The 24,509-nt window shown below is 43.3% G+C and overlaps 1 protein-coding gene across 4 annotated transcripts in view; it reads right to left on the bottom strand.

Moving 5' to 3' along the window:
• MAP3K13 (mitogen-activated protein kinase kinase kinase 13) overlaps nucleotides 1-24,509 on the bottom strand; it is a 204,177-nt gene that overhangs the window by 91,056 nt on the left and 88,612 nt on the right. Inside the window, exon 1 of one of the 4 annotated variants that reach the window (XM_056121642.1) lies at nucleotides 21,050-21,084. The exons of the other annotated variants lie outside the window; for them this stretch is intronic. The gene's annotated coding sequence lies outside the window, so the exon portion shown is untranslated. Of the gene's footprint in view, nucleotides 1-21,049; nucleotides 21,085-24,509 lie in introns of those variants that run through there. 4 annotated transcript variants of the gene reach the window in all.

Genomic DNA, 24,509 nt, shown 5'->3' with positions numbered 1-24,509 from the left:
GGGTTTGATTCCTCCATCCTTCTCGAAGAGCCCAGCAAGCTACCGAGAGTATTTCGCCCACATGGCAAAGCCTGGCAAGCTACCCGTGACATATTCAATATGCCAAACACAGTAACAAGTCTCAATGGAGACGTTACTGGGCCCACTCGAGCAAATCGATGAACAATGGGAGGACAGTGCTACAGTGCTACAATTTAACGGAAGTCAGTATTATCATTTTAAATTTATTTTTAATTTATCTATTACTGATTTATTACCAAAAATAAGAACACTGAATGGTTAAATCATGCATTTAAGCTCATCGAGTAAATGGCTGACTGGTTCCATATGTTTCCAAACTAGATTCTTGTTTGAGAAAATTACTTCTCCTTAGAAAAAAATTCATCTCAATTTTACAGTGACATTTCATTATTCAAAATACAAAACATTTTAAAAATGAGTTTCATTTTTGTTAATCATGGGTAGGCTAAAAGTACACACACTGTTTGTTGTTAATTTAGCTTACTCATCCTAACAACACAGCCATAGAGTCAGAAAAACCCGGTTTGAACCCTTCCCTAAGCAGCTACTTGACCTGAGGTCAGCTTTAGAACACTGCAGGCCATAATCAGATATATGAGCCTATCATTCTATGTTACTTATAAAGTATAATTGCTAGATGCTAAGCGAGGCATTCCAGGGAAAGAACGATACATAAGATGTGGTTCTCCTTCCTCAAAATTTATTTTTATTTAATCAAGCTAGCTAAGTCAAAATATTCTATACTCTTAGGGCCAGGAAGACAAGCCAAAGGGCAAAAACTCAAAACCATGAATGTGATCCCTGGCATCCTGAAGGCCTTTAAGCACCCCCAGAGTGGTCCTGCTGGCCTGCAGCCACTGGGCCAGAGCATCACATGCCCAGATGCGGACACGGAACCATCTGGGCCAGCTGACTGAGTATCACCAGTACTGGCCTCAGATCCCCTAAGTCCCTAAGAAACAAAACAGCCTTCTCCGACATTCCTCCCCTCCCTTTTCCCATCCCCTCCCCTCCCCTCCCCTCTCCTCTCTTCCCCTTCCCTTCCCTTCCCTTCCCTTCCCTTCCCTTCCCTTCCCTTCCCTCCCCACCCTCCCCTCTTTTCTCCTCCCTGCTGTCTTTCCCTTTCCTTTTCTCTCTCCCTCCCTCTCTCTTTCCCTATTTCTTTTTTTCTTTGTTTTTTTTTTGTCCACACCTAGCAGTGCTCAGACCTTACTACTGGCTCTGAGCTCAGTGGTCACTCCTGGAGTGACTCAGAGGACAATACAGGGTGCTGAGGATCAAACCACGTTGACTGCATGGAAGGCAAACGCCCTGCTCCAGCCACTCCACTGACATGCTTAGCTAACATTCTTTTAGGCTTCTTACTCCTAGCAAGCAGGTACATACAGAAACAAGTGTCTATGTGTTAAATGAAGAGCTCTAACATTAACACGTAGATCAGAGGGTTACTAGACATAACTCTTCAAACCTTATAGTAACCTAATCCAATGTTGCAACACATTCTTGTTCTCCTTTGCTATTACCCAAGACCTAAGCATCTCAACCCTGTACTTTTCTGTACATCCTCTTCCCTGACCAAAATGACTCCCGATATTCCTTCCCTCCAACCTGTTCCCATTGCACCTCCCTGTTCCATCATCATTTGGAATGATCACAATGGATTTCTCTCTCTCTTTCCCTCTGTGCTCACTGCACCACCCCCAATTAAGCACCAAAATCCTGTGGATATTTTCCTGTTGGAAGAAAACCACCACAGTGTTTAAAATGGGAAAAAATAATTTGCAGCAACAAACTAGATGGAACTAGAGGATATCTTGTGGAGTGAAGTCACTCAGAAGGAAAGGGACAGATACAGAAGGATCTCTCTCATACGTGGGACGTACAAATACACCAAAAAAAGTACTTACAGCTATTCACGATATCCAAAATCTGGAAAAAACCTGAGTGCCTGAGAACAGATGACTGGTTAAAGAAACTTTGGTACATCTACACAATAGAGTACTATGCAGCTGTTAAAAAAGATGAAGTCATGAAATTTACATACAAGTGGTACTATACTACATGGAAAGTACCTGAAATGAGTCAGAAAGAGAGGGACAGACATAGAAAGATTGCATTCAATTGTGGAATATAAAGTAACAAAATAGGAGACTAACACCCAAGAATAGTTGAGATACGTACCAAGAGGTTCACTTCATGGCTTGAAGGCTAGTCGCACATGTTAGGGGAAAAGGCAGCTCAGATAGAAAAGAGAGCACCAAGTAAAGGGTGTTGGGAGGATCCTCCCAGGATGGGAGATGCATGCTGAAAGTAGACTATAGACCGAACGTGATTGCCACTCAATGCCTCTTTTGCAAACCACAGCACCCAAAAGGAGAGAGAGAACAAAAGGGAATGTCCTGCCACAGAGGTGAGGTGGAATGGGAGGGGTGGGGTGGGTGGGAGGGATACTGTGATCGATGGTGGTGGAGAATGGGCACTGGTGGAGGGATGGGTATTCGATCATTGTGTAACTGAAACCCAAGCACAAAAATTTGTAAGTCTACAACTGTACCTCATGGTGTTTCACTAATAAAAATTAAAAAAAAACCAAGGTAGCAACAAAGATCCAAAGGCAACTTAATGGGAGAACAGAACTACACAAGGAGGTGGAGGTTGAGAGAGAGGGATATTGAGTGTTTTGGGAGAAGAAGGTGGTATACTGGTGATGGGTATGGTGATGGAATTATGTGCATGAGAATCCATTATTAACAGTATTGTAAGCCACATAATCTCAACAATAAAAATGACTAAAAAACCAAAATAAAATGTTCAATAAGGTTTCTGAGTATCCTTGTCTAGTGCACCATTCCCAATTCTGTGAACTTCTCCAGTTTTTGAAATATTTGCAACTCTTAAAGACATCGAAGTACAACTGATTCTTGTACATAGAAATGCAAATAGTGACAACTGGTGGAATTCAAGTCATAATTAATGACCTGTACATATTGACCAGTTTCGCTTCTAAACGAACATTCATTTCAGCATTTCTTATTACCTACATATGCATGTTCTTTGAATTTTCCTTATGACATCTGTCAGGGTCCTTCATTTATTAATCAGTTAAATAAAATCTTTGACACATACTCTTTTTTGTGTGTATGGATTTTTAGAAGCATCCTTTATGGGTCAGAGACATAGCTTAAAAAGCACATGTGATGGAACGATAGCACAGTGGGTAGGGTGTTTGCCTTGCATGAGGCCAACCCGGGTTGGATTCCCAGCATCCCATATGGTCCCCCAAGCAATGCCAGGAGTAATTCTTGAGTGCAGAGCCAGGAGTAACCCCTGTGCTTCGTCAGTCTGACCCAAAAAGCAAAAAATAAATATAATAATAATAAATTTAAAAAGCTCATGCTTTGCATGTGTGAGGTGAGAATTTATTTTAATTTTATTTTTTAAAAGTTGTTCACAATAGGGACTGGAGTGATAGTACAGTGGGTAGGGCATTTGCTTTGCACGCAACCGACCCGGGTTTGATTCCCAGCATCCCATATGGTTCCCCTGAGCACCACCAGGAGTAATTCCTGAGTGCATGAGCCAGGAGTAACCCCTATGCATCGCCAGGTGTGACCCAAAAAGCAAAAAAAAAAAAAAAGCTGTTCACGATAATTACATTCAATATTCCAACACCAACCCCACCACCATTGCACCTTCTCACCACCAATTTTTCCAACCACCCCTCAAGCCTGCCCCTCTAGCAGACCCTAAATAATTTATTCTATATTGCTTATCACAAACAATTGGCTAAAAATGATCAAAATATGTTTCTTAGAAGAAAGTGTGTGAATATTGTAGTATCTCACCATGGACCCAATAAACCCTTGTAGAAGAGATTTCTAACATGTTACAGGTTAAGCCTTGTGTGTTTATATATTTTCTTAATCGAGATTAGTTGCCTTCTTTTTTTTTTTTGAAGTAAATAGATTTTATTTGGAGGGTTTTTGAAGGTGTGGTGAAAGAGAGAATGAGAGAGAGAGAGAGAGAGAGAGAGAGAGAGAGAGAGAGAGAGAGAAACATACTCAAGAGATATCGCGGGATTCTCTTGGCGGAGAGAGCGTAGATGTGTAGACACATCCCAGCATTAGACATTAAAGTACACATCACAAGAGGGGAGATGCGGGCAACACATGTGCTCAGGCACCACATGTGCTCGGACACGTGGGCGCAAACAGCACATGGGCTTGGGTTGCCTTCTACTTTACATCCCAGGGGTTAATTCCCACCACCGCCTAACCCCTGAGCACTGTTGGAAATAATCCCTGAGCACAGAGCTGAGCCTTGCCCCTGAGCACCATTGGGGGTGACCCCACACTTTTGTTTTTTGTTGTTTTGTTTTTTGTTTTTGGGTCACACCCCGTGATGCACAGGGGTTACTCCTGGCTCATGCACTCAGGAATTACTCCTGGTGGTGCTCGGGGGACCATATGGGATGCTGGGAATCGAACCCAGGTCGGCTGCATGCAAGGGAAATGCCCTACCTGTTGTACTATCGTTCCAGCCCCATGTTTTTAACTGTTTTACTTATTGTTGTTTTGTTTTCTGTTTTTGCTTTTTGGGCTACACCCAGCAATGCTCGGGTTACTCCTGGTGGGTGTTGCATGGGGAAACTGTAGAGATGACAGGCATGGGCCCTGAGTCAATCGCGTGCAAGGCAAGCCGCTCAGGTCCAACATATACTAAAAAAAAAAGTTTACTTTAACATCCTGATGATCCTTTTGAATGTGTGCACACTTTCCCATCAGAATAACCTTTTCTAGTACAGGTCATCATCCCCTGCCTCGATAATTTTTACAGTCTCTTCATTCATGTCTGTGGTCTCTCTGTCCTGTTTCCATCTCTCCATTGCCAGAATGCCTTTTCTTGGTACACTTGGCCATACAGCACAACACTGTGAAACCTGCTCTTAGAATAAAGCCCAGCCCTCGTGGAGTCCCCAACTTCTCTAGCCTCATGTTTGATGCAGTCCTGCAATTCACCCATCGACTCAGTTCAAGTCTCCTCAGTCTCTGAGCAATTTCACCTCTGAAACTGAGCCCTTTAAGTCACCTTTGCATGCAGTACTGCGTAGACAACTCTGGCCATGCAACACTTACTTATTCTTTATAGAGTTCATGTCTGAAGGGAATTTCTTCAGAAATCCTCCTGGTTCCCTTAAGTCTGGAGGACAAGGTTCACTTAACACCCTACTCTCACTAAGTGTCCTTTTTCACCCCAAATCGTTTTCCCTATACAAATAGCCCACAGCACTGTATAATTGCTCCTTGATGATCTCTCTACTCTTCTAGAAAATCTATAAGGCAGCTGCCATGACTTGCTTGTTGACCACTCTATTTCCGGTGCTGAGACAGTAGCCAGCAGTCATTTACAAGCTCCACGTGAATTCTCTGGATGGCCCCAGAATAGCACCAGGAAACTTCAGACACAAATGCTTCTTAAGACACTCATGCCTTTTTTTTCCCCACTCAGCAAGCACAGATCATGCTCAAATCAAATGCACTTCAGTTAGTCAACACTTGGATTTTGCAGAGTCAGAGTCCAAATATTCAACCCATCTGTTTTTTAAAACTGTAAGCAATTCCACAAAATGGCCCTTCCTGGGAGCAATGAAAGAGGGATCTGTTTTCTTTTCTCTAGGATGGAAGGGGGACTGCAGCGATAGCACAGCGGGTAGGGCGTTTGCCTCGCACGAGGTCGACCCGGGTTTGATTCCTCTGCCCCTGTTGGAGAGCCCGGCAAGCAACCGAGAGTATCCTGCCCACATGCAGAGCCTGGCAAGCTCCCTGTGGCGTATTCGATATGCCAAAAACAGTAACAACAAGTCACACAATAGAGACATTACTGGTGCCCGCTTGAGCAAATCGATGAACAATGGGAGGACAGTGCCACAGTGCTACAGGACTGAAAGGGATGGAAGCAGGAAAAAGCTAACAAAACTTTTTAAAAAATGTAAATGATGGAGAATGGGCACTGGTGGAGGGATGGGTACTGGATCATTGTACAATTGAAACCCAAGCACAAAAATTTGTAAATCACTAATAAAAATTTTTAAAAAACAGGAACTTACCCGAAAGCTTTGTAACTGCTCTCACGGTGATTCAATAAATAAAATTTAAAAAATAAAAAAAAAGAAAGGCAAGGAAGAGCCCAATCCAACGAGACACCCACAGTCTCCTAGACGGAATCCAGCTCTTGTCCAGCCATTCCTTTTTTCCCCTTCTTTGCCTCGTGAATTCTTTTCACCTAGCAATAGTACAACTTTCAGAATAAATTTAGGAAACAGTAACTTTGTGATGAGGCATAGAAGTCATACAGTATAGGTTCATGGTCTTTCCTTACTATTTGACATCCTTTTTCTCTTTTTCTTTCCTTTAGGGAGGTGAGCATTGGGTCACGCCTGTGGTGCTCAGGGGTCACTCCTGGCTCGGCGCTGAAGAGTGATCCCTAACAGTGCTTGCAGGAGTCCATACGTGGTGCTGGGGATTTGAACTGTGGCTGGCAAGTGCCTTAGCTCTGATACTATCTCTTCGTCGCTCTGGCTTGCTTGTGTGCCAGCAGGAGTCACAGTGTTGGTTCTGTTCCTTGACTGGTACTCTGGACTCCAGCCTTGCAAGTCACGTCTGTCCTTTAGAAGTTCATAGGCACCAAGAAAGCAGCATGAGCAACTTTCCTTTCCTTTCCTTTTCAAAAAAAATTTTTTTAAAAAAAATTAACTGATATTTCTTTCTTTTGGGTCCTGGGGATATCCAGGGACTCTACCACTGAGCTACAGCAGGGTTCTGTTGATATTTCTGTGGTTCCTGTGTCCAATATGATTTTTATGCTCTTAGCAAAACAGAACCCCAACCTGATTATGCAGCCTTACAGAGGAAGCAAATTCAGTGACTGGAGAGAAAGTACAGCAGGGAGGGCAATTTGCCTTGCATGCAGCTGACCAGGGTTCAATCCCCAGAGCCCCCTCGGGTCCCCTGAGTCCTGCCAGGAGTGATCCCTGAGTGATACTAGGTGTGGTCCCCAAACAAAACAAACACAAAAAGGAAGCAAATTCTAACACAAGCTAAAACTTGTAGCACAACAAGGTAAAAGACAGGGCACTCAGCCGCACACGCTAGGGGAAAAGGCAGTTCAGATAGAGAAGGGAGCACCAAATAAAGGGTGTTGGGAGGTTCCTCCCAGGATGGGAGATACGTGATGAGAGTAGACTATAGACCAAACATAATTGCCACTCAATGTCTCTTTTGCGAACCACAGCAGCCAAAAGGAGAGAGAGAGCAAAAGGGAGTGCCCTGCCACAGAGGCAGGGTGGAATGGGGAGAATGAGGGGTGGGAGGGATACTGGGATCCATGGTGATGGAGAATGGGCACTGGTGGAGGGATGGGTATTCGATCATTGTATAACTGAAACCCAAGCACAAAAATTTGTAAGTCTACAACTGTACCTCATGGTGTTTCACTAATAAAAATTAAAAAAAAAACATACACCGTACATAAAAAAAAGACAGGGCACTGATGTCAGTAATGTGACTAGAGGTCACTCGTTTGCAGAGTGAGGGCTGACAGAATGCAGAGTGGGACCCGGTCCTCTTCTCTGTGGTGGGGTGGGGGCAGTGTATCAGGTCACCCAAACTTTTTCAATGTTTGCACATTTCTACAAGTCACTATAAAAGCACTGTGATTGTTGATTTGGGATGAGAACATTTTAGGGACGAAGAGATAGCTTGACAGGCTGCTCACATGCTTTGCATGCAGGGATCATCACTGGCAGAGAGACAGGAGTAGCCCCAAAGCACAGTTGAGTGTCACCCAAAAAAACAAATAAAAAATTTTAACATTAAAAGTAAAATACATTTTTAGGAAAGGGGCTAGGAAGAAAGAGGGGTTCAGGCACTTGCCTGGCATGCAGCCAATCCTGGTTTCATCCCCAGCATCACATATGGTTCTGGAGCACAGATAATAATTCTTAGCATCACCAGGTGTGACCCTCAACCCCACTCAACTCCCTGCCTCTCTGCCTCCCCACCACACTGCCCAGCACACACTTTTTTGTTTGCTTTTATGGTTTGGGGTCCGTACCCAGCAATGTTTAGGGGTTACTCCTGGCTCTGTATTCAGGAATCACTCTTGGCAGTGCTCGGGGGACCCTAAGGAATGCAGGGGATAGAAACTAGGTGGGCCCCATGCAAGGCAAACGCCCTCCCCACTGTACTATCGCTCAGGCCCACACTCACACACAGTTTAGTGAGTAGGTTGACTCTCAAACACAGAATGTGCTAAGAGCGACTACCATCCATATTTTCCCTTTTGAAAAGTTGGGCTATTTCTTTTCTATCTATTGAGAGAATGCTGTGGTAAATATGGGAACAAAACGTTTTCTTTCAGGAGTCCTCCCACAGGAATACGGGGTAACTGTGCTGTTTGGAGTGGCTCATAGCCTAACTTCAGATCCTGCTAATTCACAAGGTGTGAGCTGGGGTTCAGCAGCATTACCACCTCCTGGGAGCCAGTTAGGAAGGTTGACCAACTCACCCCAGACGGAGAGACTCACAGTCAGGCTTTTTAATAAACTCCTAGAGTAGCCCCCAAGGCATATCAGAAGTCTAAGAAATTCTGGTAGAAACAAAATTTTCTCAAGTTTAGGGTAGCATCAGCATCAACAAGCCAGCTTGTTAATACAAGGATATGGGGGCAGGGAGCACCACTGATGCTGATGGCGGGGTGGGGGGGGTGCTGAGCATGCATTTGGGAGAGAATCTGCATTTCTAACAAATTCCCAGGCTATGTTGTTGGTCCTAGTGCTAAAGGGCTAATGAGCTAATCGTGCAGAATTAATGTTTTTAAGCCATTAACGCATCTTTTCTTGGTAGAAATAAGGGACGGGGAGATGATTAATGGTTCACTGAAAGAAATACGATTCACTAGGGGCCAGAAAGATAGTATAGTGGTTAGGACACTTGTGCTGCATACAGCCAACCCAGGTTCAGTCCCTGGCACCACATACAGTCCCCAGAGCCTTGCCAGGAGTTATCCCTGAGCACAGAACTAGAAGGAAGCCCTAAGAACAACCAGATGTGGCCACCAAAACAAAACAAAAAAGCCTTCTTCCTTAAAGGACCATAGTGGAGGTGGGGCTAGCTTGGTGGTGATTAGACCTAGCCATAGAGGGAAAGGGACTGGGGAGGGTAATATGGTTAAGTCAACTGAGATGGAAATAAAGGAAAGACAATTTTTTGCTTTTCGGGTCACACCCAGCTATGCACAGGCGTTACTCCTGGCTCATGCACTCAGGCATTACTCCTGGCGGTGCTCGGGGGACCATATGGGATGCTGGGAATCGAACCCGGGTCGGCCATGTGCAAGGCAAATGCCCTACCCGCTATCACTCCAGCCCCGGAAAGACAATTTTCCCCCTCTAGCAAGGTAGGTACCTGTCGGAAAAGACTATTATAAAGACATATCTGGAAAAAGGTAGTAGAGTTTTTCATAACTATCTCATCACTTATCTACACAATAGGACCCGAAGAATCTGATTGATAAAAAGTGTCAAAGAAACCTCTGTGGGTTTTTTTTTGGATGTTGGGGGGCTACACACACCTCTGCTCAGGGCTTACTCCTGGCTCTGTGTTCAGGGGAAACTCCTAGTGCAGCTTGGGGATCACATGTGGTGCCAGGAATCAAAGTCAGGTCAGCCTCGAGCAAGGCAAGCGCCCTACCCATTGTACTATTGCCCTGGCCCTAAAGAAACACTTTTTGACTGTTTTAGTTTCCTGTAAGTAAGGTAAGGTAAAGGCCCTCCCGTTGATCGTCGATTTGCTCGAGCGGGCCCAGTAACGTCTCCATTGGAGACTTTGTTGTTACTGCCTTTGGCATATCGAATACTCTCGGTAGCTTGCCGGGCTGATGCAAAATAATATAAAGTGATGAAAGGATTAATCTGAACAAGGAAGGTCCCAAAGCTATTTCCAGAATCTTGGCAAATCCCTGGCTGAGACCACCCAGGATGACAGAAAAGACTTCTCTAAGAAGATGAAGTCTTGAGGTTATAGTTTCCTAACCTGAAACTTCATGGTACATCGTCAACTGTATGCATAACTATTTTCCATAGTAAAAAAATTTCTGGATAAAGGCCATGTGCACTTCAGGCAGATTAACAACGGTTTCTATTGCTTCTGAGCTAGGTGAAGCTGGATATATGCCTTCCCTGCAGTGTCTGCCTCTTCTCCAACCCAGACGCTGTTTCCTGGATAGGGACCTTCCTTGCTAGGTGCCTCTTCCCCACCCACAGGGCCCCTTTGCTTTACATTAATAATGAGATCCGCTCGGTCACGGTTCTTTCCTTTTCAGATCAGATTCAAAGCTGTTCGAATCTGGATGCTTGAATTTACGTTGTTTTTTTAAAAAACCATCCCATGGCTTTTGAAATAGAAGGCAAAAGGCAAAGGCTATATTTATGAAAGTCTGGGGCAAAAGCAGCCTGACTAACAAAAGCAACTGAAAAAGATTGAGTTCAAAGAAATCCTTATCAATGTAGATAACCTTTCTGTCAAAAGAGATCAGGCCAAGGAGAGTGAGTGCTGTTTCAATGTGTTATAGCAGAAAGCCCTGATGGTTGCAAGGATTGTTCCAGAAAAATACAAAGGATCTTGTGATTGTTTCTCTTTCTCCAGGGAATCTACTCCCTGTCTGCCTCAGAGGGATGAGGACAGTCATCTCAGAATATTTCAGAATTAGATCAAGGACTGGCTTTGGTCATGAACACAGTAGTATAGAGTGAATGTTCTGATAGTTTTGATTAGACACACAGATGGGAGGGATTCTGTTCAGAAATGGCCAGAAAAAAAATAGCTGGGAAAAAAAAAGTGGGAGTAGTGGGTGCAGACCTGGCTAAATCCTAAAATTGGTTTTCAAATTGGCTCTTGGGCAGCTGCAGTATCAGGCGGGTGTTTCCCAGAAGTTTCTAGGCCTGACAAAGACTTGAAATGAGTTCGTAATTTTGGTCTAGAAGTAGGGATAGAAAATGTCCGGAGGTATGTGAGTTCTACGTTTCTCTTTGAGGGGGCATATGTTTCTTTCTGACTTTGTTATGAGAGAGGGAATTATGGGTGAGTAATTAGTAAAATGCTTGATCCCACTTTAATCAGAAGATTATTGGGGGGGGGAGTAATCATGGCTTTATGTTTTGGTGGGCTTGATCTCCCTTGTCTCAATTATCCCCAGTTATCCACACCCACAGCTAGCCTAATGTGCCCTGTTAAAGGCAGTAGAGCCCCTACTAGAAATGGCTCGGGGTTATTGCGCAGCCTTCCTGGGCTTATTTTGCAAATTGAGTCTTCTAAAAGTGTCTTTTCCAGTCTGGTTTAAGGTGGCGACTTCGGTCCTGCTGAGCAGGGGAGAGGGCAGACAGGCCTCAGTTTCCCTGGCTCTCTGTGCTTCCTTTGTCTAGTTCTTTATCTCGGCTTCTTCCCTAAGTGCTCGCCCGCCATCAATTCATTCTTTCACTCTGTGACCTTTAGGGATCTAGGATTTCACAGAGATGTGTTCCTGGCGGCTCAGTTCTGCTATGAACCGCCAGCCCAGAAACTCCCAATACAGACCACCACTGTCAGTCAGTGGGAAGGCACTGCACGGTTTTTCCTGACAATTTTGAAACAGCTAAAATTGCTTGATTTCTCTACATTCTCTTAAGCCATGACTGCTTCGTGCAAATGTCTGGGCAACACGACTAGACACAGAATTTTTGCCACATGGAACCACTATGTGAAATTACTATAGGCGTGAGAACTAATTATTATTCATCTCTATCTGATTATTATACAAATGAAAAGAGGACATAAGAATATTGCTAGGCTGATTAAATAGAGTGAAAAGACATCCTTATGTCTGATAATTTTTTTTAATTGTTTTTCTTTGACAAAATCTGCAAACTTAAAACCAATCCACCAACCATCTTGCCATTTGGAGATTTCAACTTGTAATTTGTAAAACAAATGTCTTTTAAAAATTAGCAACACTGTCATACAAAAGTACAAATCTTGGTTTCTTTCAAAGACTAGTTAGACCTCTGATGGATTTTGTGGGTCTTCATTTCTTATTTACTACAGTCTTCATTATACTTTGAAATGACTTTAGAGGAGCCAGTCTGAGAGGTTAGGCACTTGCCTTGCCTGCATCCAACCCCATTTTAATCCAGGGCTCCACAAAGGTACCTTGAGCACTGCCGGGGGTCATTTCAGAGCAAAGAGCCAGGAATAATGTCTGAGCAAATCAGGGTGTACCCCTCCCCGAAAACAAATTAGAAAATGATAGGATGCAGTGAAAGATGGATAGAAAGAGCCAATATGAGCATTAATAAACATAGGGCTGGGACGTGGCTCAGTGGGAGAGCTCAGGCCTTGCATGTGTGAGGTCCTAAGTCTGATCCCTGGAGTGGGGAGGGAGGGAGGGAGGGAGGGAGGGAAAGGGAAAAGAAGAGGGAGAGAGAGAACACTAATAAAAGTATTTTTTTAAAAGGTTGCAAGACACGCCAACTTAGGTGCCTCTCGCCATAATTCTTATCCCATGCCATCAAGCCCTTCATCTAACAGAAACTCACAGGCCTCCAGACAACAGTGGGCAATAACGACATCCACAATGGCCATGCCACAACCTGGCAAAGTCGTATTTCACTGGGACTCTATTTCCGGCATATGAAGAAGTTCCAGGCAAACAGAGACTTTCTGTTTCACTTCAAGTATCCCTTCTGAAACCTTCCCACCCATTCTCCACCCCAGCTCTACCAGTAGCCCATGGGGGTGGGGGAGCTGAAATAAAGGTTGACTTGAATCAAACTATCTTTGCAACTGTGTTTAGGTATCTTTTGCCTGGTTATTTGATAATGACCATAACCAGATTTAAGATTCCTGCCATGTTAGAACATTTGAGTGTGCCAGCTACCCTTTCTCTGTCCATGTGTTAAAAAAATCAAAGTTGAGGCAACATTTTTAAAACAAAGAGAATGTTGTTGCCAAAGGTGACCCGAGACTGTTATAGGGCCCATTCTCCCAAGCAACGGCAGTGCACTCTGGCAGCTCAACAGGAAAGAGGTGGGTGTCATCCTGTGGGTGATCTTCCACAGAAAAAGAAGGCAAGTAAATGACTAAATGAATACATCTCATTCGTGAAAACTACACACCCAAGCCAGATAGCACAGTGGGTGGGGTTTACAGCTAACCACAGCACCCTAGAAGGCTTACCAAGCTCTGCCAGGAGGATCCCTGAGCACAGAGTCAAAAGTAATCCCTAAACACAGAGTCAGGAGGAAATCCTGACAGATATGTAAGACCTCCCCCTTCAAAAAATATATATTTTAAATCTTTTAAAAATAAACACTAGGGGGCTGGAGCACAGTGGGTAGGGCGTTTGCCTTGCACGCGGCTGACCCGGTTCGATTCCCAGCATCCCATATGGTCCCCTGAGCACCGCCAGGGGTGATTCCTGAGCACAGAGACAGGAGTAACCCCTGTGCATCGCTGGGTGTGACCCAAAAAGCAAAAAATAAAAAAATAAAAATAAAAATATACACTAGGGGTTTAATTATGTCTTGGCTCAAAGAGGTGCAATATGAATCTCTGGATAAAGCATGAAAAGCAAAAGAAATGTGTCTGCCACCCTCAGTGGTGATCGCTGCCCAATTTAAATATATATATATATATATATATATATATTCCCTTTTAAAAAATCAATTGCTTTGAGATAAACAGCTACAAAGTTGTCTATGTTTGGGTTTCAGTCATACCATGTGCCAACACCCATCCCTCCACCAGAGTACATTTCCCACCACCAATGTCCTCAGTTTCCCTTCTGCCCCCTCCCGCTAGCCTGTCTCTATGGCAGGCACTCTCTCTCTCTCTCTCTCTCTCTCTCTCTCTCTCTCCCTATCCCTCTCTCTGTTCATCTCTCCCTCTCTCTCCTTTTGGGGTTTGTAATACAGGTACCAAGAGATTCTTGTGTTTGCCGCTTTACCTATTTTCTTACTGTTCAATTTAACTGAGTACTAGAACAGCTTCCCCTCTAGCTATTTCTTACTATGCAGAGATTTTTAGGGTAAGACATCAGGACACCCTGTCCCCCGCCCCTGCAGACCCCCCCCCCCCACATCCATACATATTAGAAGGATCTACCCTAAGTACTGTGCATCAAGAAAAATATGTGAAAGTTTCTTTTTCCTGGCCTCCACAAAACAGAAAATGACTAATCTTTTAAAAAGCAGCACTCATACAATAAATAAATACCTAGGGAGGGTCTGCTCTGTTTCAAGCCCAGGGTATAAGGGTACAAGGTGAATGAAATGCTAATGGACACTGTATTTAGAAGGTCTCCTTATGAATCCAAAGTGATTCTTAGGTCAACTGACAACCCTTCGGTTTGAAGGTTCCCGAATCTCTTTGTAGAATCTTTATTTGCATTTAAATCATAAATGCAAAAACCTTTAACAAAATAAATAAACTTTAGCCCACCCCCAGCACCCTGTATTTTCTCCAACAAGCTTAATTTTCTTTTCTTTTTAATTTTAATTAAAAAAAATTTTTTATTGAATCACCGTGAGATACAGTTACAAAGCTTTCATGTTTGAGTTTTAATCATACAATGATCGAACATCCATCCCTCCACCAGTGCACATTCTACACGACCAATGTTCCCAGTATCCTTCCCCACCACCATCCCACCCTTCCCCTCAGACAATTTCCCTCTTACTCTCTCTCTCTCTCTACTTATGGACATTATGATTTGTAACACAGATAATGAGAGGCCATCATGTCTGGTCCTTTATCTACTTTCAGCACACATCTCCCATCCCGAGCAATCCCTCCAACCATTGTTGACTTACTGATCCCTTCTCTATCCCACCTGCCTTATCCCTCAAACTCATGAGGCTGGCTTCCAACCATGATGCAATATTCCTGGCCCTTGTCTCTATTGTCCTTGGATGTTAGTCTCATATTATTTTATATTCACAAATGAGTGCAGTCCTTCTATGTCTGTCCCTCTCTTTCTGACTCATTTCACTTACATGGTACTCTCCATGTCCATCCACTCATAAGCAAATTTCATGACCTCATCTTTCCTAACAACTGCATAGTATTCCATTGTATAGATGTACCAAAATTTCTTTAACCAGTTGTCTGTTCTCAGGCACTCGGGTTGTTTCCAAATTCTGGCTGGCGTAAATGTTCTACAATGAATGCACCAGTGCAGATGTCATTTCTACTGTGAACAAGCTTAATTTTCCTCCTTAACAAGTAGCATTGTTTAAACTGAATTACTTATTTGTTATTTGCATTTCCCTAAAATAGGTTTCTAAGATGGTAAAAAAATTGGCTTGCTCTTGAAGACCATGTTCTCCCTTGAACACATATCTTGTTTGCTTGCCTCTATGTTTCTTTGATTGCTTGCTTATTTTCTTTCCACTATGGAGAAGTTTGTGTTCTCCCTCTTGACCACACACTTCTTCCTTTTTCCCTCCTTACATGTTTCTAAATAAGTCTCAATGAAAATGAAAAAGGAGGAGGAGGAAGGGTAGGGTGAAGGGGAAAAGGTGTAGGGGGGAGGAGGAGGAGGAGAGAGAAAAGAAAGAGAAGGAGGGAGGAGGAGTAAGAGAAAAGGAAGAATATGAAGAGAAGGAGGAGGAGGAGGAGGAGGAGGAGGAGAAGAAGAAGAAGAAGAAGAAGAAGAAGAAGAAGAAGAAGAAGAAGAAGAAGAAGAAGAAGAAGAAGAAGAAGAAGTTGTTATGTGGATTTTTTCATTATTGTCTACTCAATCTCTCAAGCACATGGTCAAGATTTGATTCTATGAATGTTAATACTTGTACACATGCTAGTTTGGTTTCATAAATTGTTTTTCCTATTATGATCTTTTACTGCCACTGCTTTCAATACTTATCTCATGCTCAGTATGTTGGTCCTCAGTTCTCCTTGGATTATTCCTGATTGCTTTGTGGCAGCAGATTTACCAGTCTGGGTTCCATGATTAGTTATCGCATGATAATCCCTACTTACCCTCAGACTTTTATCTTCCACTCCATCTATTATGCTAATACTGAACCTTCATCCTCCCATTTATATTACTATATTCCAGTCTAGACCACTGCTAAAGTTCCTATACTCATGCCAGTCTAGACCTACAATTCTTGGACAGGACTCAGAATTCACAGGACAGAGAAAAAAGGGGAAGGGGAAGAACAATGGAGCTGGTGGAGGCAGGGAGGACAGATATGGGGGTTCAAGTGCTTTGCTAGCATCCTGGTTTAAATCCTCATGTAGAAGTAGCTTCATAGTGTCTGTCCAACCCCGCTTAAAAAAAATTTTTTTTAGACCACACCTGCCAATGCTCATGGCTCTGCACTCAGTGATCACTCCTAGTAGGTAAAGGGATATACATGATAAACTCTTGGAATCTGTATTGCAAACCATAATCCGAGAGAAAGAGAGAGAGAGAGAGAGAGAGAGAGAGAGAGAGAGAGAGAGGAGCAGGAGGGGGGAAGAGAAGAAAAGTGCCTGCCACAGAGATGGGGGATGGGGTGTGGGAAGGAGACGGGGACACTGATGGTGGGAAATGTATAGGGGTGAAGGGACAGGTCCTGGAATTTGATATGACTGAAATTCAATCATGAACAACTTTGTACTTTGTAAGTGTGAAAAGAAAAAAGGATATTCAACATCATTAGCCATCAGGAGATGTGAACCAAAGCTACAATGAGATACCATTGAACACCAAACTCACTAAGATGGCTCTGGCAAAAAAAGGAGAGAAAATAACAAGTGTTTATGAGGAAATTGTCCAACCTTTCTGCTGGAATATAAAGTTATGCAGTTGCTTCAGTTTTTTATTTTGGGATTTTGATCCACACCTGGCAATGCTCAGGGCTTACTCCTGGTTTTGTGATCACTCCTGGTAGGCCTGGAGACCCACAGAGAGTGCTGGAGATTGAACCAGGGTCATGCAAGGCAAGCGTCCTACATGTTATATTATCACTTGCATCCCTATATAGTTGCTTCATTCTATTTTTTGCGCTTTTTGGGGTCACATCTGGCGATGCACAGGGGTTACTCTTGACTCCGCACTCAGGAATTACCCCTGGCAGTGCTCAGGGGACCATATGGGATGCTGGGAATCGAACATGGGTCGGCCGCGTACAAGGCAAACACCCTACCCGCTGTGCTATTGCTCAGCCCCCCTATATAGTTGCTTTAAAAAGAGTTTGAGAAAAAAAATTTTGAAAGTGCTTCTCATAGAGGCAGGCAGATGTGGAAGAGAAACAGGAGGCATTGATGGAGGGAAGTGGCCACTGGTGAGAAATTAGTGTTGAAAGATTGTATCCCTGAAACCCAGTCATCAATAACTTTGTAATTTATGGTGACTTAAAATAAAATAAATAAATTTTAAATTATGAAAAAAGTTTGGTATTTCCTTAAAATGATAAATAACTATCATAAGACTCAGCAATTTCATTCCTAAGTATATACATGCTCAAGAGAATTGACAACCTGTGTTTGTAAAAAAAAAAACAACAAACTTGTACTGGGGTCATTGGTGGTGGAAGATGGACAAGAAGGATGGGTGTTGAATAATTGTGTGACTGAAACCTGACCATGAACAGTTTTGTAACTGTGTATCTCAATTAAAAAAATAAAAATAAAAAAAAACTTGTATCCCAGTATACAGAGCAGCATGACTATTATGCCCAAAGTGGAGACAACCCAACATTTGTTAATTAATTAGTAAAGAGTAGCAGGTATAGCTATAGAATGAACTATTATTCCATAATAAGGAATGAAGCGATGATACAGGATAAACACAAACTTTGGAAATACCATATTACATGAAAAAGACTAGTTAAAAAGATCAAAATGCCGCACAATTTCATTAGTATAGACAAATATATGTATACAAGTAGACTAGAACTTGCCTATGAGGTTAAGAAGAAATGAGAAGTAATATTGTCAGTGGGTATGCTGTTCCTTTTTGGCACTGAGAAAAATATTTTAAAATAGATTTCAGTGTCTGAACAACTCTATGATCAGAGTAAAAACTACTGAAGAGAAAAGACTGAGAAAGGTGAAGAAAGGAGGGAAGAAAGTAAGGAAGAGGAAGAAAGAAGAAGATGGGGAGGGGGGAGAGAGAGAGGAAGAGAGAGAGAGAATACCTCAGGTAAATCTAAACATAAATCTACTTCTAGTTTAGGGGTAATGCCTATATCCTCCAAATCTTTATTTTATTCAATCCTTATGGAATAATAATCAATATAGCAGGGATGTGTTATCTTTAAGCTGCCATTTTCTTTTTTGTTTTGTTTTGTTATGGAACCACATCCAGCAGTGCTCAGGGTTTATTCCTGGCTCTGCACGCAGGGATCACTCCTGGCAGGCTTTGGGGACCATAGATGGTGCTGGGATTGAACCCAGGTCTGCCATGTGCAAGGCAAGCCCCTAAAATGCTCCCCCCACCACCGTCCTTGAAAAGTAAAAAGTTTCTAGGCAACTTGTTTTTGTTTTTTTAAGGCCACACCTGGTAGTGCTCAGGGATCCCTCTCAAAGAGCTCAGGGGACCATATGAGGTGCTGGAAATCGAACCCAGGTTAGTCTAGTGCAAGGCAGCTGCCCTACCTACTCTACTACGGCTCCAGCCCCCACTAGGCAATTCTTTTTTTTTTTTTTAATCAAGATCACAAGAGGGATTGCAATTCTGAATGCCAGCTCGCAGGACTGACCATCTTGGCCACTCTGACTCTTTTGAATTCCCCAGACAAGGAATTCTGCTGTGGCACAGCAGAGAGACTCGCAGGTAGACAGTGCAAACCAAACTGACCGGTTTGGCAATCACCTGAGAGGCTGTTCCCTCATCTACCCAGTGAATAAGGCCTCTGGCCCTCAGGAGCTATTCTTTTGCTAGCTCCTCAGGACATGGCTCTGGTTTGACTGACTTTGTTTACTAAATAAATTAATTCCTACTTCTGGAGTAGCTTCAATTTTTAAACAGAAAGCCATCTATTGGCAGCCACTGATACACAGGATTTTATTGTTTGATATTAAACAATTAAGAGTTATTGTTGTTTTTGTCCCCTACAAGTACGCTATACATGAAAATAAATATTAGCTAGAATATAGCCACTAGGACTGGAGAGAGAGAGATTCTCTCTCTACTCTGTGCACTAAAGGGATAGTTTAACTTTAATAAATCTGCCGTGTCAACTATTTCTTTCATAAAGCTCTCTTGTCAAAATGTGTATGAAATATTTAAGCTTGATTACATAAATATATTTGAAACCTCCTAAGAATTTAGTCTTTTGTTTATCTACCAGCACTCTAGAAAATCTTACTAATTTAGGATAATTTCGAAATTGCTTCTTTCAACAAGATCTCTCTAAAGATATTTTTTTTACGAAAGTAAATACTGTGTATTTATAAGTAGAGGGAATTTTATCGTTTGTTCAATTCAATGAAACAATAGCAAAATATGAAAGTATGGCTGTCTGAGGTCTGGACTAATAACCTGGTTTGGTGAAAGTTTTTTCTTCCAGAACTCTGGCGAGTTCAGATGCACTCAGAAAACCAAAGTGAGTGAGGCCAGGCCAACATGAGAGAGAAAAGGCAGGGCTCAATCTTCAGGAATGGTTGTTTTGAAATGAAATGACTTTCCAATTGGAATGATTCATTGCAAAGAATAATTCAAAGGGTATCAATGGAGCCATCATTTAGAGCTTATTTCCTGAGAAAAGAGACACCATCTCAAGACTAAATATATTGATCATCAGAGGTAAGCACATCAAGGCGGAAAGAGAAGTAGCCTTGAAGTATCTGTGGTTGTTTCCAGGAAGAGAATAAAGAAATTCTGGAAAGAACCACAAGTACTTCCGCAGACTGGAATATAAGTGCTCCAAGCAGAACCCTCACCAAATTATTGGGGCTGAGCTATTTAACAGCACCTGTCCCCAAATTTCTCTGGGCCATCCCAGCTTTCACCAGCACAAGCCAGAACCGCAGGAAACAAACTCAACTACAAACACTTACAATTCAAACTCCAAACAAGCAGCCCAACTTGATATCTAAAACACATCCGAACTTTTCCTTGTTTCCCAAACACGGTGGAAAAAACTCTCAGCTGGAGGTTCATGCAGAAAACCACGCAGGTGCACGTCTACGCACTCCAATTCTGAGAATCGCTTCCTTCTAGTCATGAAGGGAAATGTTTAAAAAGCCCAATTTATGGATCGCTCCCCCCTCCCCCTTTGCCTCTGGTGCACGCTTTTAGGTCTTTGCACACATACATCAAACGGCCCCAGAGTGACAAAGAACTAAAATGCATATAAAAATAGCACTAGTATAAAAGAGTTTCCCATAATAAAAAGCTTTTGACAAAAAAAGGGTGGGGGGGGGAGGGTTGGACAAGTATTCATCTCTCCCAAATTGCAGTTCCAAGATAATGACTGTTACACAATTATTGCACAAAGGCAAGGTGAAGGGTGAGAAAGAGAGAAAGGAGGGCGGCAAGGGAGCCGCGTCCTCGGCAGGACAGAACCTGCTGGCTCTCGCTGGCCGGCCGGGCCACCCCCAGCGCCTTCCTGGTATTTTGGCTTCCTCCTAATCCAGTGCACATCGCGGTTCTGAGAAGTCCCTCTGTAAGGAGCGCCGGGCCAGCACCCAGAGGGAGCGTGCAGAGCCCTCAATGAGAAATGTCCACGTCTCCGTGCAAAAGGAACCAGCTGTCAGTTTCAGTACCGGGGTTTCGGGTTTCTCCCTGCCCGCCCAGCCGGGTCGGTCTCTTGCACAGCCCCATCAGCCTCGGAATCATCACCTCCAATCACACACACACACACACACACACACACACACACACAGAGTCCCCCTCTGTCCTTGCGAAATCAACGCTGATGAAACAGAAGGGGGGGGGGGGGCGGAAACACACAACCAACCAACCAAAAAAAAAAAGAAAAAAACCGCCGGACTGTGATACTCACAGGGATGAAGAATTCCTACACATGCCGCCCCAGGGTCGGGCTGCCCCGAAAGATGCCAGGGCGAGTCCAGGACGCCCGGCGGGATCCGGGGAAGATCGGGGGGCGGGATTCCACCCACACGGCCCTCCGGCCCACCGCAGAGGGGCCCCGAGCTTGCTGACGTCACGGATTCATGAATGGATGTAAACCGGGGCCGCTCCAGGATTCCGCACCGAGGACTCGGCCGCGGCGTGTGCGGGGCTGGGTGAGGGCGGGCCCCGCCGCGGCTGGGCCAATGGGCGGCGGGCAGCCTGGGCCGGCCTCCTTGTGCGAGGAATCCGGGCCCAGCATCAACAGAACCCCGCCAATCAGGCATCCGATGCTGCCCCGAGACTGACGGACCGACGGGCAGGCGGGGTGCGGGGAGCGAGGGAGCGAGGGCGAGAGAAGGTGTGGATGTGGACCTTGCGCTCATCCCCTAAGAGAAGCCTGCTATCCTCCTCCTCCTCCTCCTCCCCATCATCATCATCATCAACATCATCATCATCATCATCATCATCAACATCATCATCAACATCATCATCATCATCATCATCATCATCATCATCAACATCATCATCAACATCATCATCATCACCATCATCATCACCAATTATTTTCATTCCAAGAGGGAATCTAAAGCGAAATCTCCGTGGTATCTGTGTATCAGTGCATCCTAGGGGAGAAATAAGCACCCTTTATTCAGCGAGCGCTGTTTTGTTTCAAAGGAGGGGGTTAAAGAAAACGTGCCTGAGTTGCTGTGATGGGGGTGGGGGGAATCCAAGTCGGGGGAACGCTGCGAAAACAGGAGAGCCGGAGTCAGAAGCCCTGCACACCCGGTAAAAGCAAAGGAAAAGGGAGATAGAATGGGAATGGTAACCTAGCGACGAGGGAAATAGAAAGATGACAAAATTATATAATTCAACTGTCTCCGAGAACAATATCATCTTGCTGACCTATAGGGCGCGTGAAAAGTAGACGAGGAAGACTTCTTTATGCCACATTTAAATAAGGCTGAACACTTCCTCATTGGTTTATTAAACTCCTAACAATCAATTAAGACAGTTCCAAACCTACTCCGGGATTCTTCCAGCAAATTCGGTTTTGGTAAGCTATCTTACTGACAACAAAAACAGCTGTGCTAAATTCACTCAAAGAAACTGTGACATTTGATTTTGTTCTAATTTTTTAAAATGTACTAGCTCTACCGAGACATAATTGACATACAGGGGGGAAAAAACCCACACCCCCAAAATCCTGCACATTTTTGTTTGTTTTTGGACCACAACCAGTGGTGCTGAGGGCTTATTCCTAGTTCTGCACTCAGGAATCACTCTTGACAGTGCTGGAGATGAAACCTGGGTGGGCTGCATGCAATGCAAGTGCCCCATCTGTACTATTGCTCTGGCTCTCCAAACTGCACATTAAAAAATTTTTTCTTATTGAATCACCGTGGGATAGACCCTTACAAAGCTTCTCATGATTAGGTTTCAGTCACACAGTGTTCCATCCCTCCCCCAGCCTGCCTCTATGGGGAGGCGAGAGTGCATTTTCCAGCACCAGTGTCCCCAGGTTCCCTCCCATCACTCCTCACCCCACCCCCAGCCTGCCACTCTCTCTCTCCTTCAAACTGAACATTTTTTATGTGACAATTTCATGAGCTCGTAGGTATACAAACACCTGTGTGCCATACCATAGTCACGGCCCACATTTCCCAGAGTTCCTTCTGTTTCTTTGAAGGGATTGTTCAGAATTTGTTTATTATTATTATTATTATTATTATTACTACTACTATTATTTGCTTTTTGTTGTTGTTGTTGTTTGGGGGACATACCCAGCAATGTTCAGGGCTTACTCCTGCCTCTTGATTCAGGGATCATTCCTAGGGGGGATGAAGGGACCACCATTATGGGGTGCCAGGGATCAGATCTGGTCAACCACATGCAAAGCAAGCACCTTACCCACTGTACCATCGCTGGACCCCCTGTTTAGATTCTTTTTTTTTTGAGGGTAAGAACACTTAATATGAGATCTATAGTCTCAGCAAATTTGAGAACCTCAGTATCTTAGAGATATTATCATCTATGACATATGGTTAGAACTTTTTCATCTAGTATAGCTGAGACTCGGTACTCACTAAATAACAACCCCCATGCCCCTATCCCCTGGTAACCAGGACTGCATTCTCTTCTTTTATGAGTTGAACTATTTTAACTATCTCACTTAAGTGGAACTCATGCAGCATTTGTCTTTTTGTGACTGACTTATTTCTTTGAGTGTAATGTTCCTTTAGGTTCATCCATGCTGTCACAAATGGCAGAGTTTATTTCCTTTTAAAAGGCTAAATGATATTCCACTATTACGCATTCCTTATGACACCTAGTTTGTTTTCACACTTGGGTACTGTGAATAGTGCAGCTGTGAGTATGGGAACACAGAGACCTCTTCAAGATCCTTATTTAAGGGCCAGAGTGAGAGTACAGCCAGTAGGCTTCTTATCTTGCGTGCAGCTGACCCAGATCCTGCATCATATATGAACCCCCTAGCCCCACCAGGAGTGATCCCTGAGCACAGAACCAGGTATTTCATGGGGCTCAAAACCGACCCCAGTAAGTAGTATACACTGCTTAGCTCATTTGGGAGAAAAAAATTTAGCAGAGATTCAGAGTACTATTTTATATACTTAAGCAACAGAATATCACTGACAAGAAAAAAATTCAACAATTTCTCTAACTTAGCTTACTGTGAAATAACACTGTATAGAAGAAAATGGGCCAAGAAGTTTACTCATATAAGCTGGCAGTGCTTCCGACCAATGCATTACCAGTACATTCCCTCTAAGCTTGAGGATACCACAGTGACCTATTATCAATATGCCCACATGCCAGGCTATTTTAGAACCCACAAGTAAAAAGATGAAGAAAACAAACTTGTTTCTTGTAACAGCAATCAAAGCCAAGCAGAATACAATGAATTACATTTAAATAAAAAGATACACTTTTCTTCCAAAATAATAGAATGCATCAACAAATAGTAGAATCTGTTATAGAATTGAAACATATTTGCTAAAAACAGCACCATAATTATCAATAATAGAGCCACCAATAAGCAGACTGGTCTCTAAAACTGCACTACAAAACAGTCTACAAATGGTTTGAGTAACAGTGACCCAAGATGATGGTTGAGTAGGTAGTCTGGAAGATAAAAACAAGCTGGCTGGATGGACTTATCGTTTTACTTCGATGTATGTGGCCTGGGTTAGCTTCCTTCCCTGTCCCACAAAAATACCAGAGAGGCCAACAAAAATATTCTGTGCTAAAAATCATAGGGAATCAATGGGAAGATAAGTTCTTTTTTTTTTTCTGATAGCATATTTATTTCATCTTTATTTTTGAGTATTTTATTTTTTAATTTTTTAATTTTTTGCTTTTTGGGTCACACC

Source organism: Sorex fumeus, unplaced genomic scaffold, assembly GCF_029834395.1.
Source record: "Sorex fumeus unplaced genomic scaffold, SorFum_2.1 ptg000044l, whole genome shotgun sequence".
Lineage (NCBI taxonomy): Eukaryota > Metazoa > Chordata > Mammalia > Eulipotyphla > Soricidae > Sorex > Sorex fumeus.
Note: the sequence above shows the minus strand (reverse complement) of the source record. Positions and strands in the feature narration are given on the sequence as shown.